Here is a 13,446-nt window from a genome sequence, read left to right as displayed (position 1 = left end):
CGCGGCTGTCTGTCAAGTTCAAATATTACAGAGGCAAAAACATAGCACTGGCTACAGAACATGAGTAGAAATTAAAGCCTAAACATCAGAGCCAACTAAAGGACCACTGCATGGTGCACAAAAAATAAGTCAAATTCTATAGAGATGATTCAATGTAAAAATAGAAACAGAGGTAGGCCTAGCCAAAACTTGGTCACCTGGTAATGGCTGACCCAAGCCGCTGTTGATAAAATGTGGGGTGGATAATGCCGCTTAGACAATAAGTCTCAAGCGTTTAGCCTCTTATCGGCCGAGCCAAGCTGTTCGCTCCCATTGCAAGCACGCACCTCGGCTGAATTAAATATATTAGACCACAGGAGATGAACCACCAGAGGCCAGTCAGTCACTTTTACCTTTGTCACATTTTAACCTAAATTTGGTTACATTTATTTAACTAGGCTAGTCAGTTAAGAGAAAAATTCTTATTTACAATGACGGCCTACCCCGGCCAAATTGTGTGCCGCCCTATGGGACTCCCAATCATGGCCGGTTGTGATACAGCGTGGAATCAAACCAGGGTCTGTAGTGACGCCTCTAGGACAGATGCAGTGCCTTAGACTGCTGTGCCACTCAGGAGCCCCACTACATTTCAACATTTCATAGAACTTGCTTTATATGGACATGGAGCTTCCATTACTAAACTCAACTTCTCCATTGGAAAAATACTAAAAATAGAATGACTACACTCTTGTTGCTCAGACAACGCCATGACTGTAGTCACCTGCTACAAATCTGACAACCCTAATCCTGCACTGTTCGAGTGACCATTGGAAAAGGGGCCAGCGAAGGCAGAGTGGGCAGTCACTGATGCAACCTGGCTCTGGATGAAGAGAAGTCCACCGTGCCGCTTGGGTCATGAACCAATGCACACATGGATGTAACAGGTGGTGCTTGTTTTGTACCTTCCGTCTCCAAAGGGACTATTTGGTGTGTGACTATCCACTAACAATTAAGAATCAAATCAACCTTTGTCCTTGGCCGAGGGAGCGATTGATCCAGAAAGCTACTGGAAGTAGTCACTATGAAACAAGGACATTAACTACAGAACAAGCAATGTACGCAATGTACAAATGAAATAATTAATTTCTCCTTGAATTTTGACAGTAAATGCATTCACTGCATGCCAATTGCTTTCCGTTGACCTGCTTCAACAAACCAATCCTTATGTAAGTTCACATACAGGGCCCAGTGAGTAAATGAGATGAGTCACATGATAATGAGCCTTTTGCTGCCCCAAGGCCAGTGAGAAAAAAATAAGCTTTTTCCCCTGTTGGCAACAGAGCAATACAGCTGTTATACACAGCTACAGTTTTAGGAGATGTGCTGACTCGCAGAGGTAATGTATTCTAGAGAGGAGGAAAATAAACTGATAGTGATCTCTATGGTGCGATTTCTGAGGAAACAACTAACATAACTCTAAACCGGTTTCTCAGCACAAACATTCTAGGAAATCCTTGTTTGCCTTTCAGGCTACAAAGAATTGGGTAAGGTTGGGAAGTACTCAGTTTTATTGGGGCCGTTCCAACAAGATATGACACCAAGCATCTCAGATTGATCTGAAATCATTTATATAGTTAGAAACATAACATTATCATTCCTGCAACATTTGTTGAAATATAAATTAGAGAAATTAAGCTAATTGATTGCATTCAAAATTGGCCATTTTAATTTCGTGTCAGATTTTGAGAATATACTTTACAGCGAAAGCAATCCAAGCGTTTGTGTAGACAAAACATTATGAACACCTAGCATCAAAGTAGCTTGGGATCTTTGATCATATTGATGATCTTCGGATGTTTTCACTCACGAGACTCCCAGTTACACAAATGTTCCTTTTGTTCCATAAAGATTACTTTTATATCCAAAATACCTCCATTTGTTTGGCGCGTTATGTTCAGAAATCCACAGGCTCGAGCGGTCACGACATCGCAGACAAATTCCAAATAGCATCCGTAATGTCCACAGAAACATGTCAAACGTTTATAATCAATCCTCAGGTTGTTTTTAAAATATATAATCGATAATATATCAACTGGGACTGTCACTTTTTCAATAGGAGAGGGAGAGACGATGGCTGCCCCACTCTGTTGCGCAAGCAAAACTCTGCGAACATCCAGCTATCCACTGACGCAATATTATCTTTCTCACTCATTTTTCAAAATAAAAGCCTGAAACTGTGTCTAAAGACTGTTGACACCTTGAGGAAGCGATAGGAGAAGGAATCTGGTTGATATCCCTTTAAATGGAGCGAAGGCCAGCAATGGAACATTGAGCTTTCAAAATAGAATCCACTTCCTGGTTTGATTTTCCTCAGGTTTTCGCCTGCAATATCAGTTCTGTTATACTCACAGACAATTTTGACAGTTTTGGAAACTTTAGAGTTTTCTATCCTAATCTGACAATTATATGCATATTCTAGTTTCTGGGCCTGAGAAATAGGTAGTTTCAAATGGGTACGTTTCTCATAAAAAAAATCTAAATACTGCACCCTACACTCAACAAGTTAAAGCTTTAAATTACTATTGTAACCGCAAAAACACCAGTCGCAACGTCAACAGTGAAGAGGCGACTCCGGGATGCTGGCCTTCTAGGCAGAGTTGCAAAGAAAAAGCCATATCTCAGACTAGCCAATAAAAACAACACACTGGACAGAGGAACTCTGCCAGAAGGCCAGCATCCCAGAGTCGCCTCTTCACTGTTGACATTGAGACTGGTGTTTTGCAGGTACTATTTAATGAAGCTGCCAGTTGAGGACTTGTGAGGTGTCTGTTTCTCAAACTAGACAGTCAAATGTACTTGTCCTCTTGCCCAGTTGTGCACCGGGGCCTCCCACTCATCTTTATATTCTGGTTAGGGCCAGTTTGTCCTGTTCTGTGAATGGAGTAGTACACAGCGTTGTACGAGATCTTCAGTTTCTTGGCAATTTCTCACATGGGATAGCCTTCATTTCTCAGAACAAGAATAGACTGACGAGTTTCAGAAAAGTTGTTTCTGGCCATTTTGAACCTGTAATCAAACCCACAAATGCTGATGCTCCAGATACCCAAGTAGTCTAAAGGCCAGTTTTATTGCTTCTTTAACTTCTCTAGGACAGGGGGCAGCATTCGGAATGTTGGATGAAAAGCATGCCCAAATTCAACCGCCTGCTACTCATCCCCAGAAGTTAAGACCTGCCTATCATTCATTGGGAATCCAGAATTCTAAGGGACCTTCTTGCAGTTCCTAAGACTTCCACTGGATGTCACCAGTCTTTAAATCAGGACAACAGTTTAACTGTGCTAACATAATTGCAAAAGGGTTTTCGAATGATCAATTAGCCTTTTAAAATTATAAACTTGGATTAGCTAACCAATGGGACGTTGTGAGCACAGGAGTGATGGTTGCTGATAATGGGCTTCTGTACGCCTATGTAGATAATCCATTTAAAAAATAAATTAGCTAGTAATTTACAACATTAACAATGTCTACACTGTTTTTTCTGAACAATTTGATGTTATTTTAAAATAAAAAGTGATTTTCTTTCAAAGACAAGGACATTTCTAAGTGACCCCAAAGTTTTGAACGGTAGTGTAGTACTTGACATCTGATTTGGACCAAACCTTGAGAGAGATGTAGAATCCAAAGAAATGGTCAAAATCCACCCACAGTGCCCAACACAAACCCACCCCAACAACGATTATACAGTATCAGTTCTCTATGTCTGACTAGTATGGCGCTGCGGCTCAGAGTAGGACTATCCCTGATACATGAGTGGGTGGCTTTTGACCATTTCTTTGGATTCCTCATGTCTAACTCATTGTTATAAAAACTTGGTCCAAATCAGATGTTAAATATAGTACCTATGGGATATCATATGAATCCTATAGATGAAAACTTGCCAGTTTGGGTGCAATCAATTAGTTTAATTTCTCAGAGATCAAATTATATTTCAACAAAATAATTTTACAGGAACGCTAATATTATGTTTCTAACTACATAAATGAACAGAAACAGGTGGGTGTCAAAATCCTCATGCTTTTGAGGTGTAATGACCCACTGTTCAATCAATTGCCTTCACGATGACTAATTGTTTGCGGGTGCTGTTTGACAGGCACTGGTTGATTTATATTACTTCGATAGAAATACCACACACAGGAAATAGATTCACACGGCAGCCTGAATGCACTAGCAAAACCGTAAATGAACAGTGGAGATGCTCTGAAATGGCAACCTGAGGCCATTGCACCTGGCAAACCGCGATCTGGATCAAAGCGGCTGGACAGTGTGGGATGGGGAGTATAGCCTATAGCCTGCAGTTTTGTGCTCGTCTCTCACCTTTCAAACTGGTTTCAGCAGCAGAATTCAATAAAAATAAATCATTTTACAACTTCATGAAATTATGAAGGGGAAAATAGCTGTAGACTACTTGCAGGCTAGAAAACTGTGTGCATAGCGTCTAAGCACCACTTGTAGCCTACCAGTGCCAATGGTTTGTACCAAAGAGGTTGCTTTCCTGTGTCTGAAAAAAGCTTGAAGTGATCCACCCAGGAGAGCCCTCCCTGTTTCTTTCATGGTTCCACTTCCTTGATTATTTTTTTCTCCCTAGTGAGTAGAGCTCTTCTGAAGTTAGTCCCTTGAGTTTCTCTTTAAACTGCATGAAAGGCCTTTGTTTCGGAGTTCACTCCCGGAGAGAATCTCTATTACATTTTGCCGTTGCTATGGAAAGACGAAATGACTAACATACACCTTCTACACTCCTACTGGCTAGTTCTTGCACCATCTCTCTGCCTCCAAAAACAGCATCAGGGTATGCCACTGGAACCTAACTGATCATTGATCCTGTTGAACAGTAAAGTAGGGGACTTTGCTCCATTCAAGCTGAAGCTCAGCTGTCCTTCATTCATGCCTAGAGATGTACCAACAGCGGAGCCAGCCTGCCTCCCGTGCTCCACTTATTGGATTAATAATTGATACAAAAAAGATCACGGTCCAGCTCCTCTCGACACTTACACTGCTACTAACAAGGGCCCTTGGGAGGCTAGGGGAGCCCGATAGCCCTGTAACAAGTCATACACCGAGGTTGAGCATACTTTTTGCACATCTCAAATACATTTTTCACACTGGATGGAGAATGATGCACTGTCCTTATAAAGATAGATGGAACCTAAAAGGGCACTTGTTGATTGAGAATACCTGTGGATCACACAGTTAAGGTGGGTGCGTTCGGATACTACAACACCACAGTTTCCCACAGGGCTGTTCAGAGGTTGATGGGCTGTTAAATTTCAGTGATCCGTAGTACTGCATGGGTCCTGAGCAAACACCGGAGACCTGAAAGCCACCCTCACCATCCTCCACATGCAAATTTCCTCTATCACCAGGGCAAGGCCCCCAGGATGGCCGCTCCCCAATTCAAAGCTTGGATAAGGACACACTCAACATTTGTCAAAGTGAAAGCACTGTGTTTCCTCTGCCCACAAATGACATGGAACCCCTTCAATTCCGGGATCTCCGCCATAGGGAAAGTCTGAGGATGGGTGTGGATGGATAACAGTTGAGTAGCATGTCAACACGCTGACTTAAACTTCTTTCATCAGATAAGAGAGGGCGCATCAGATAGCAACAAGCTTTGACAGTGGTGGCACAAAGCCTATTACCAGGAAACTATGACTCAAGCTTTAGTCATCCTCCTGAAGTTCTCACTGTTCAGTATAGCATTTCTCTTTATGTTGAGAAGACCAGCTTTGAGTGTAGACGGCACAAGTAGGCTGCTGTAACATAAAAAATGAGGGGTTCAACAAGGGTTCTTCTAAGCTCCTCAAAGTTCTTTGAAGAACCTTAAGGTTATTGGCACTGAAATGGTTCCTCCAAGAACCCGAAAGGTGGTGGGGGTTCTTGCAGGAACTGCCAAACTGAAACATTTGGATTTGAAAGGACAGCAGGTCCAGGCACTTACCTTAAAAATTGAGATCTTCACATTTTTCAGTTAAGGTTTGTCCCTCGAATTAACTAAATGTATGTTTTTTTATAATGATGCCATCTATATTATCATATTTGCGCAAATCTTTCTAAAACAGGCTGACACAATGACACAAGCTGTATTGGGTGCAGATTACTGAACTGATCACTTTTATGTCTGCAGGTATACAGACGAGGCATACACAAGGTATGTAAATTTGTATTGGTATGTTACGCAGAACACATTTACCATCCTCCTCCCTTACCTCTTCAAAACAGTTTCTCATTAACATCTACCACAAAATACAAGGTATGAATATTTACGTGTGCATGTTGTCTAATCTGTATAATTAAACATTTGATTCAGACTCAACCCTCCCTACACCTCCAATCAATATAAGAGGAAACCTGTTCAATCACAAAGCACTGCAAAATCATTCAGGCTATGGATATGGAGAATATCAACACGCTAGAGGATATACCCATTGGACTTGGGACTCCGCTGGGAGTTAAAATCCAAATGAAGTTTTTATTCTGCGTTGCCACTAAAATCAAAATAAACAATGACAACTAAAATAGTGTTATTGTTATGCATATCATTATCAACACCTACAATAATAAATAGGGGGGGTAGTTAACACCAAAAGGTTCTTGATAAAGGTTTGAGGGTCCATTAAAAGGGGTTATTTGAAGAACCCTTTTTTTTAAAAGTTATTCCAAGGACTTAGGGTTTCCTCCACAGTTTCAATTTGAAGAACCCCTAAAGGATACTCCAGGAACATTTTCATTTTTGAGTGTATAACATCTTGATGTACAGTGCCTTGCGAAAGTATTCGACCCCCTTGAACTTTGCGACCTTTTGCCACATTTCAGGCTTCAAACAAAGATATAAAACTATTTTTTTGTGAAGAATCAACAACAAGTGGGACACAATCATGAAGTGGAACGACATTTATTGGATATTTCAAACTTTTTTAACAAATCAAAAACTGAAAAATTGGGCGTGCAAAATTATTCAGCCCCTTTACTTTCAGTGCAGCAAACTCTCTCCAGAAGTTCAGTGAGGATCTCTGAATGATCCAATGTTGACCTAAATGACTAATGATGATAAATACAATCCACATGTGTGTAATCAAGTCTCCATATAAATGCACCTGCACTGTGATAGTCTCAGAGGTCCGTTAAAAGCGCAGAGAGCATCATGAAGAACAAGGAACACACTAGGCAGGTCCGAGATACTGTTGTGAAGAAGTTTAAAGCCGGATTTGGATACAAAAAGATTTCCCAAGCTTTAAACATCCCAAGGAGCACTGTGCAAGCGATACTATTGAAATGGAAGGAGTATCAGACCACTGCAAATCTACCAAGACCTGGCCGTCCCTCTAAACTTTCAGCTCATACAAGGAGAAGACTGATCAGAGATGCAGCCAAGAGGCCCATGATCACTCTGGATGAACTGCAGAGATCTACAGCTGAGGTGGGAGACTCTGTCCATAGGACAACAATCAGTCGTATATTGCACAAATCTGGCCTTTATGGAAGAGTGGCAAGAAGAAAGCCATTTCTTAAAGATATCCATAAAAAGTGTTGTTTAAAGCTTGCCACAAGCCACCTGGGAGACACACCAAACATGTGGAAGAAGGTGCTCTGGTCAGATGAAACCAAAATGTAACTTTTTGGCAACAATGCAAAACGTTATGTTTGGCGTAAAAGCAACACAGCTGAACACACCAGCCCCACTGTCAAACATGGTGGTGGCAGCATCATGGTTTGGGCCTGCTTTTCTTCAGCAGGGACAGAGAAGATGGTTAAAATTGATGGGAAGATGGATGGAGCCAAATACAGGACCATTCTGGAAGAAAACCTGATGGAGTCTGCAAAAGACCTGAGACTGGGACGGAGATTTGTCTTCCAACAAGACAATGATCAAAAACATAAAGCAAAATCTACAATGGAATGGTTCAAAAATAAACATATCCAGGTGTTAGAAGGCCAAGTCAAAGTCCAGACCTGAATCCAATCGAGAATCTGTGGAAAGAACTGAAAACTGCTGTTCACAAATGCTCTCCATCCAACCTCACTGAGCTCGAGCTGTTTTGCAAGGAGGAATGGGAAAAAATTTCAGTCTCTCGATGTGCAAAACTGATAGAGACATACCCCAAGCGACTTACAGCTGTAATCGCAGCAAAAGGTGGCGCTACAAAGTATTAACATAAGGGGGCTAATTTTGCACGCCCAATTTTTCAGTTTTTGATTTGTTAAAAAAGTTTGAAATATCCAATAAATGTCGTTCCACTTCATGATTGTGTCCCACTTGTTGTTGATTCTTCACAAAAAAATAGTTGTATATCTTTGTTTGAAGCCTGAAATGTGGCAAAAGGTCGCAAAGTTCAAGGGGGCCAAATACTTTCGCAAGGCACTGTATTAACCAATAGAATAGTACTGGCATGTTTACAGGTTGGGACCCAACAACTAGATTAAAATCAGCCAGCAACATCTTCCTCAATATATAGTCAGCATAGGATCATGTTAATGATTGAAGAAAATGCACATTAGGTGTCCAAATGTTAATTCATTGTGCTACAGTTAAACCAGCAAATCAGTGTGTTCTAAAGACAAAACAATTGGCTTGTTAAATTAATTCCCCCCTAGTGTGATACTAAAATGAAGTGATCCAACTCAGTTGCACCTGCAAAGAAAGCAACTTGCTCGGTTACAATCACAATACATAGACCAGGTCGGTGCTCTAGACTGGAGATTTCAGGAGCTGTTATGGCCAGAACATGCGAATTGTAGGACAGGGTAAGCCGACAGGCTTTGCCCTAAGGCACGGTTCTCAGTGGCCCTTTGCCCAGTGTACAAGGCTACTGAGGCCCAGTGAACCAGCAGAGGTTGCTTCTTAATTTAAGGATTCGCCCCATTTATTTTTCAATTTTTGTCTAAAATGACATACCCAAATCTAACTGCCTGTAGCTCAGGACCTCAACCAAGTATATCCATATTCCTTATACCATTTTAAAGGAAACACTGAAGTTTGGGGAAATGTGAAATTAAACGCAGGAGAATAACCCATATCTGGTTAAAGATAATACAAAGAGAAAAAAAAACATGCGTATTTGTGTTCCATCTTTGAAATGCAAGAGAAAGGCCAAAATGTAATATTCCAGTTTAGGAGCAATTTAGATTTTGGCCACTACAGCAATGTGCAAAGTTTTAGACTGATTCAATAAACCATTGCATTTCTGTTCAAAATGTTGTATCAAGACTGCCCAAATGTACCCACTTGGTTTATTAATACATTTAAGTTCATAAATGTGCACTCTTCTCAAACAATAGCATGGTATTATTTTACTGGCATAGCTACTGTAAATTGGACAGTGCAGTTAAATTAACAAGAATTTAAGCTTTCTGCCCATATCAGACATGTCCATGTCCTGGGTAACGTTATTTTTATTTACAACTTCATGCTAATCACATTAGCCTACGTTAGCGCAACCATCCTGTGGTGTAGGGGCGGAGAAACTGATCCCGTAGATGTTATCAAGATGGTGATAAAGACAAACATCAGCTCCCACATGAATCAAATCAAAGTTTGTCACGTGCTTACTTATTGTTCACCTTTTTTACACTAAGTAAGTAAAGAAATAAAAACTGTAAAAAGACAGTGAAAAATTAACAGTAGCAAGGCTACACACTGGTTAGTCGGGCTGATTGAGGTAGTATGTACATTTGGTTAAAGTGACTATGCATATATGATAAACTAAATGATTATCTGCAAATTCCACTATATTGCCTAATCCTTATTGTGGCTAGCTTCACAACACATAACCCGGTCCGGTCAAACCTCACTAGCCAAATGAAGCTAGCTGGCTGCTTATAACTTTAGCTTTGGGCAACAGGGTTAAGTTGCTGACTAGCTATTTATTTTTTATGAACTGAAGTTCAATAGGTGAACAAGTGGCAACCTAGCTAATACTTACAAGGATTCCTAAATAATTGCTAAGAATAATGAAGATGACAAAAGGTTCTACTGGTCATTGTTTTCAGGCTGGCTGTATTGGTGCTTGCTAGGTCCCAAGCTAAAGCTAGCTACCCCAGAAGTTGCGGTTGAACAAATTATGCTTTATTACGAATGCGGTATTGTAAACACATCGTTCGTGGCCAGTGTTTGCAGACTTTTTTGTACAGCTTTGACAGTGCTACTTTATTTTTTGACACAAAGACCCAAACGGCGTTCCATAGTATGTATGTTGTGAAGCTAAAAAGCAGGGACGCTATTACTGTGTAATTGCAGTAGGGCAACAACTGAAAAATAGCGCACTTGGTAGTGTGTAACGGTGCTCGACCAGTCGGCAAAATCCAACATCACCCACGAGAGAGAACGGTTGAATGTCAAGGGCAATGAATTCCATTATCTTGGCTTTAATGGATTTAGACAGATGTCTCGCGGTAAATGTTCTTACTCGATCAAATGACTGCTCGATCCACACAGCAGCCATGTGGGCTAAGTTAGGAATGCTGTGTTGCACGTGTAGCGCAACACTTTACAAGGTGTCATTACACCATATAGGTATGCACATTAGCTTTGACGTCGGCGTTAAACTAGACCAACGTCGGCCAATACACGTTGGCATTTTTAGCTAATATCGGACGATACGTTCACCGACAAATTGTGCATCCCTACTTTATATGGATCATTTATAACACCAGGCACACTTAACAGTTGGACTATTGATTATAGACCTAATTCAGTTGGGTTTTTTATATTCTTAGACAATTATGGCAAGAGCTACATCCTCTCGACGCTGCTGCCTCAGACGCATTGTTCTCAACACCAAAAACTTTGCTTAAATGCACATAACGACATATTGGGGAAGGGGCCAATTCAATTCAACTGACGATTGTCTGCGGTTCTGAAACGGAGACCGCTTTCCAATGCGGGAGAATATATATATATATATTTTTTTTTTTAATTACTAAAATGTTTACAAAATGTATGTCACATGCGCCGAATACAAAAGGTGTAGTAGACTTAAAAGTGAAATGCTTACTTACAAGCCCTTAAACAAAAATTAAGTTAAGAAAAATAAGTGTTGAAGTACAGTTGAAGTCAGAAGTTTACATTCCCTTATGGAGTCATTCAAACTTGTTTTTTAACCACTAAAAAAGTCGTTAACAAACTATAGTTTCACCAAGTCGGTTAGGACATCTACTTTGAGCGTTTCCAATTATTGTTTACAGACAGATTTCACTTATAATTCACTGTATCACAATTCCAGTGGGTCAGAAGTATACATACACTAAAGTTGACTGTGCCTTTAAACAGCTTGGAAAACTCCAGAAAAAGATGTCATGGCTTTAGAAGCTTCTGATAGGCTACTTGACATCAATTGAGTCAATTGGAGTTGTACCTGTGGATGTATTTCAAGGCCTACCTTCAAACTCAGTGCCTCGTTGCTTGATATCATGGGAAAATCAAAAGAAATCAGCCAAGACCGCAAAAACAATTGTAGACCTTCACAAGTCTGGTTCATCCTTGGGAGCAATTTCCAAATGCCTGAAGGTCCCAAGTTCATCTGTACAAACAATAGTACGCAAGTATAAACACCAAGGGACCAAGTAGCTGTCATATCGATCAGGAAGGAGACACATTCTGTCTCCTAGAGATGAATGTACTTTGGAGTGGAAAGTGCAAATCAATCCCAGAACAGCAAAGGACCTTGTGAGGATGCTGGAGGAAAGAAGTTCAAAAGTATCTATATCCACAGTAAAACAGGTCCTATATTGACATAGCCTGAAAGGCCGCGCAGCAAGGAAGATGCCACTGCTCCAAAACCAGACTAAGGTTTGGGACTGCACATGGGGACAAAGATCATACTTTTTGGAGAAATGTCCTCTGGTCTGATGAATCAAAAATAAACTGTTTGGCCATAATGACTAGAGGTCGACCGATTAATCGGAATGGCCGATTCATTAGGGACGATTTCAAGTTCAGGGCAGAACGACAGATTTTCACCTCGTCAGCTCGGGGGATCCAATCTTGCAACCTTACAGTTAACTAGTCCAACGCAATAATGACCTGCCTCTCTCGTTTCACTCCACAAAGAGACTGCCTGTTATGCAAATGCAGTAAGCCAAGGTAAGTTGCTAGCTAGCATTAAACTTATCTTGTAAAAAACAATCATAATCACTAGTTAACTACACATGGTTGATGATATTACTAGATATTATCTAGCGTGTCCTGTGTTGCATATAATCTGACTGAGCATACAAGCATACAAGTATCGGACTGAGCGGTGGTAGGCAGAAACAGATGCGTAAACATTCATTCAAACAGCACTTTAGAGAGTTCTGCAAGCAGCTCTTCGTTGTGCGTCAAACATTGCGCTGTTTATGACTTCAAGCCTATCAACCCCCGAGATGAGGCTGGTGTAACCGAAGTGAAATGGCTAGCTAGTTAGCGCGCACCAACTAGAGGGACGGGAGCGATATTGTTACACTGGCAATACTAAAGTGCCTATTAGGACATCTAATAGTCAAAGGTTAATGAAATACAAACGGTATAGAGGGAAATAGTCCTATAATTCCTATAATAACTACAACCTAAAACTTCTTACCTGGGAATATTTAAGACATGTTAAAAGGAACCACCAGCATTGATATGTTCTCATGTTCTGAGCAAGGAACTGAAACATTAGCTTTCTTACATAGCACATATTGCACTTTTACTTTCTTCTCCAACACTTTGTTTTTGCATTATTTAAACCAAATTGAACATGTTTCATTATTTACTTCAGGCTAAATTGATTTTATTGATATTGATATGAAGTTAAAATAAGTGTTCATTCAGTATTGTTGTAATTGTTATTTTTACAAATAAATAAATAAATAATATATATATATATTTTTTTAAATCGACTGATTAACTGGTATTGGCTTTTTTGTTCCTCCAATAAACCGGTATCGGCGTTGAAAAATCATAATCGGTCGACCTCTAGTAATGACCATTGTTATGTTAGGAGGAAAAAGGGGGAGACTTGCAAGCCGAAGAACACCATCCCAACTGTGAAGCACGGGGGTGGCAGCATCATGTTGTGGGGGTGCTTTGCTGCAGGAGGGACTGGTGCACTTCACAAGACAGATGGCAACTTGAGGCAGGAAAATTATGTGGATATATTGAAGCAACATCTCAAGACATCAGTCAGGAAGTTAACCTCTTCATCCTACCCCCTCCTTTTTCGAACATTCTGTTAAAAATCGCGCAACATTTCAGCGTCCTGCTACTCATGCCAGGAATATAGTATATGCATATGATTAGTATGTGTGGATAGAAAACACTGAAGTTTCTAAAACTGGTTAAATCACGGCTGTGACTATAACAGAGCGTGTGTTTCATCGAAAAGCGCAAGAAAAACTGGTCACTGAAAGCTGAAAAAAAGTATCCATGCGCCCCTTTCATGGATTGTTTAA

The 13,446-nt window shown here is 40.5% G+C and overlaps 1 protein-coding gene across 2 annotated transcripts in view; it reads right to left on the bottom strand.

The window, feature by feature from the left end:
- The window catches only part of mtss1 (MTSS I-BAR domain containing 1), a 118,611-nt gene that overhangs the window by 94,493 nt on the left and 10,672 nt on the right, over window positions 1-13,446 (bottom strand). The window lies entirely within an intron of this gene.

Source organism: Oncorhynchus mykiss, chromosome 17 (genome assembly GCF_013265735.2).
Source record: "Oncorhynchus mykiss isolate Arlee chromosome 17, USDA_OmykA_1.1, whole genome shotgun sequence".
Lineage (NCBI taxonomy): Eukaryota > Metazoa > Chordata > Actinopteri > Salmoniformes > Salmonidae > Oncorhynchus > Oncorhynchus mykiss.
This window is presented reverse-complemented; position numbering and strand designations above follow the sequence as displayed.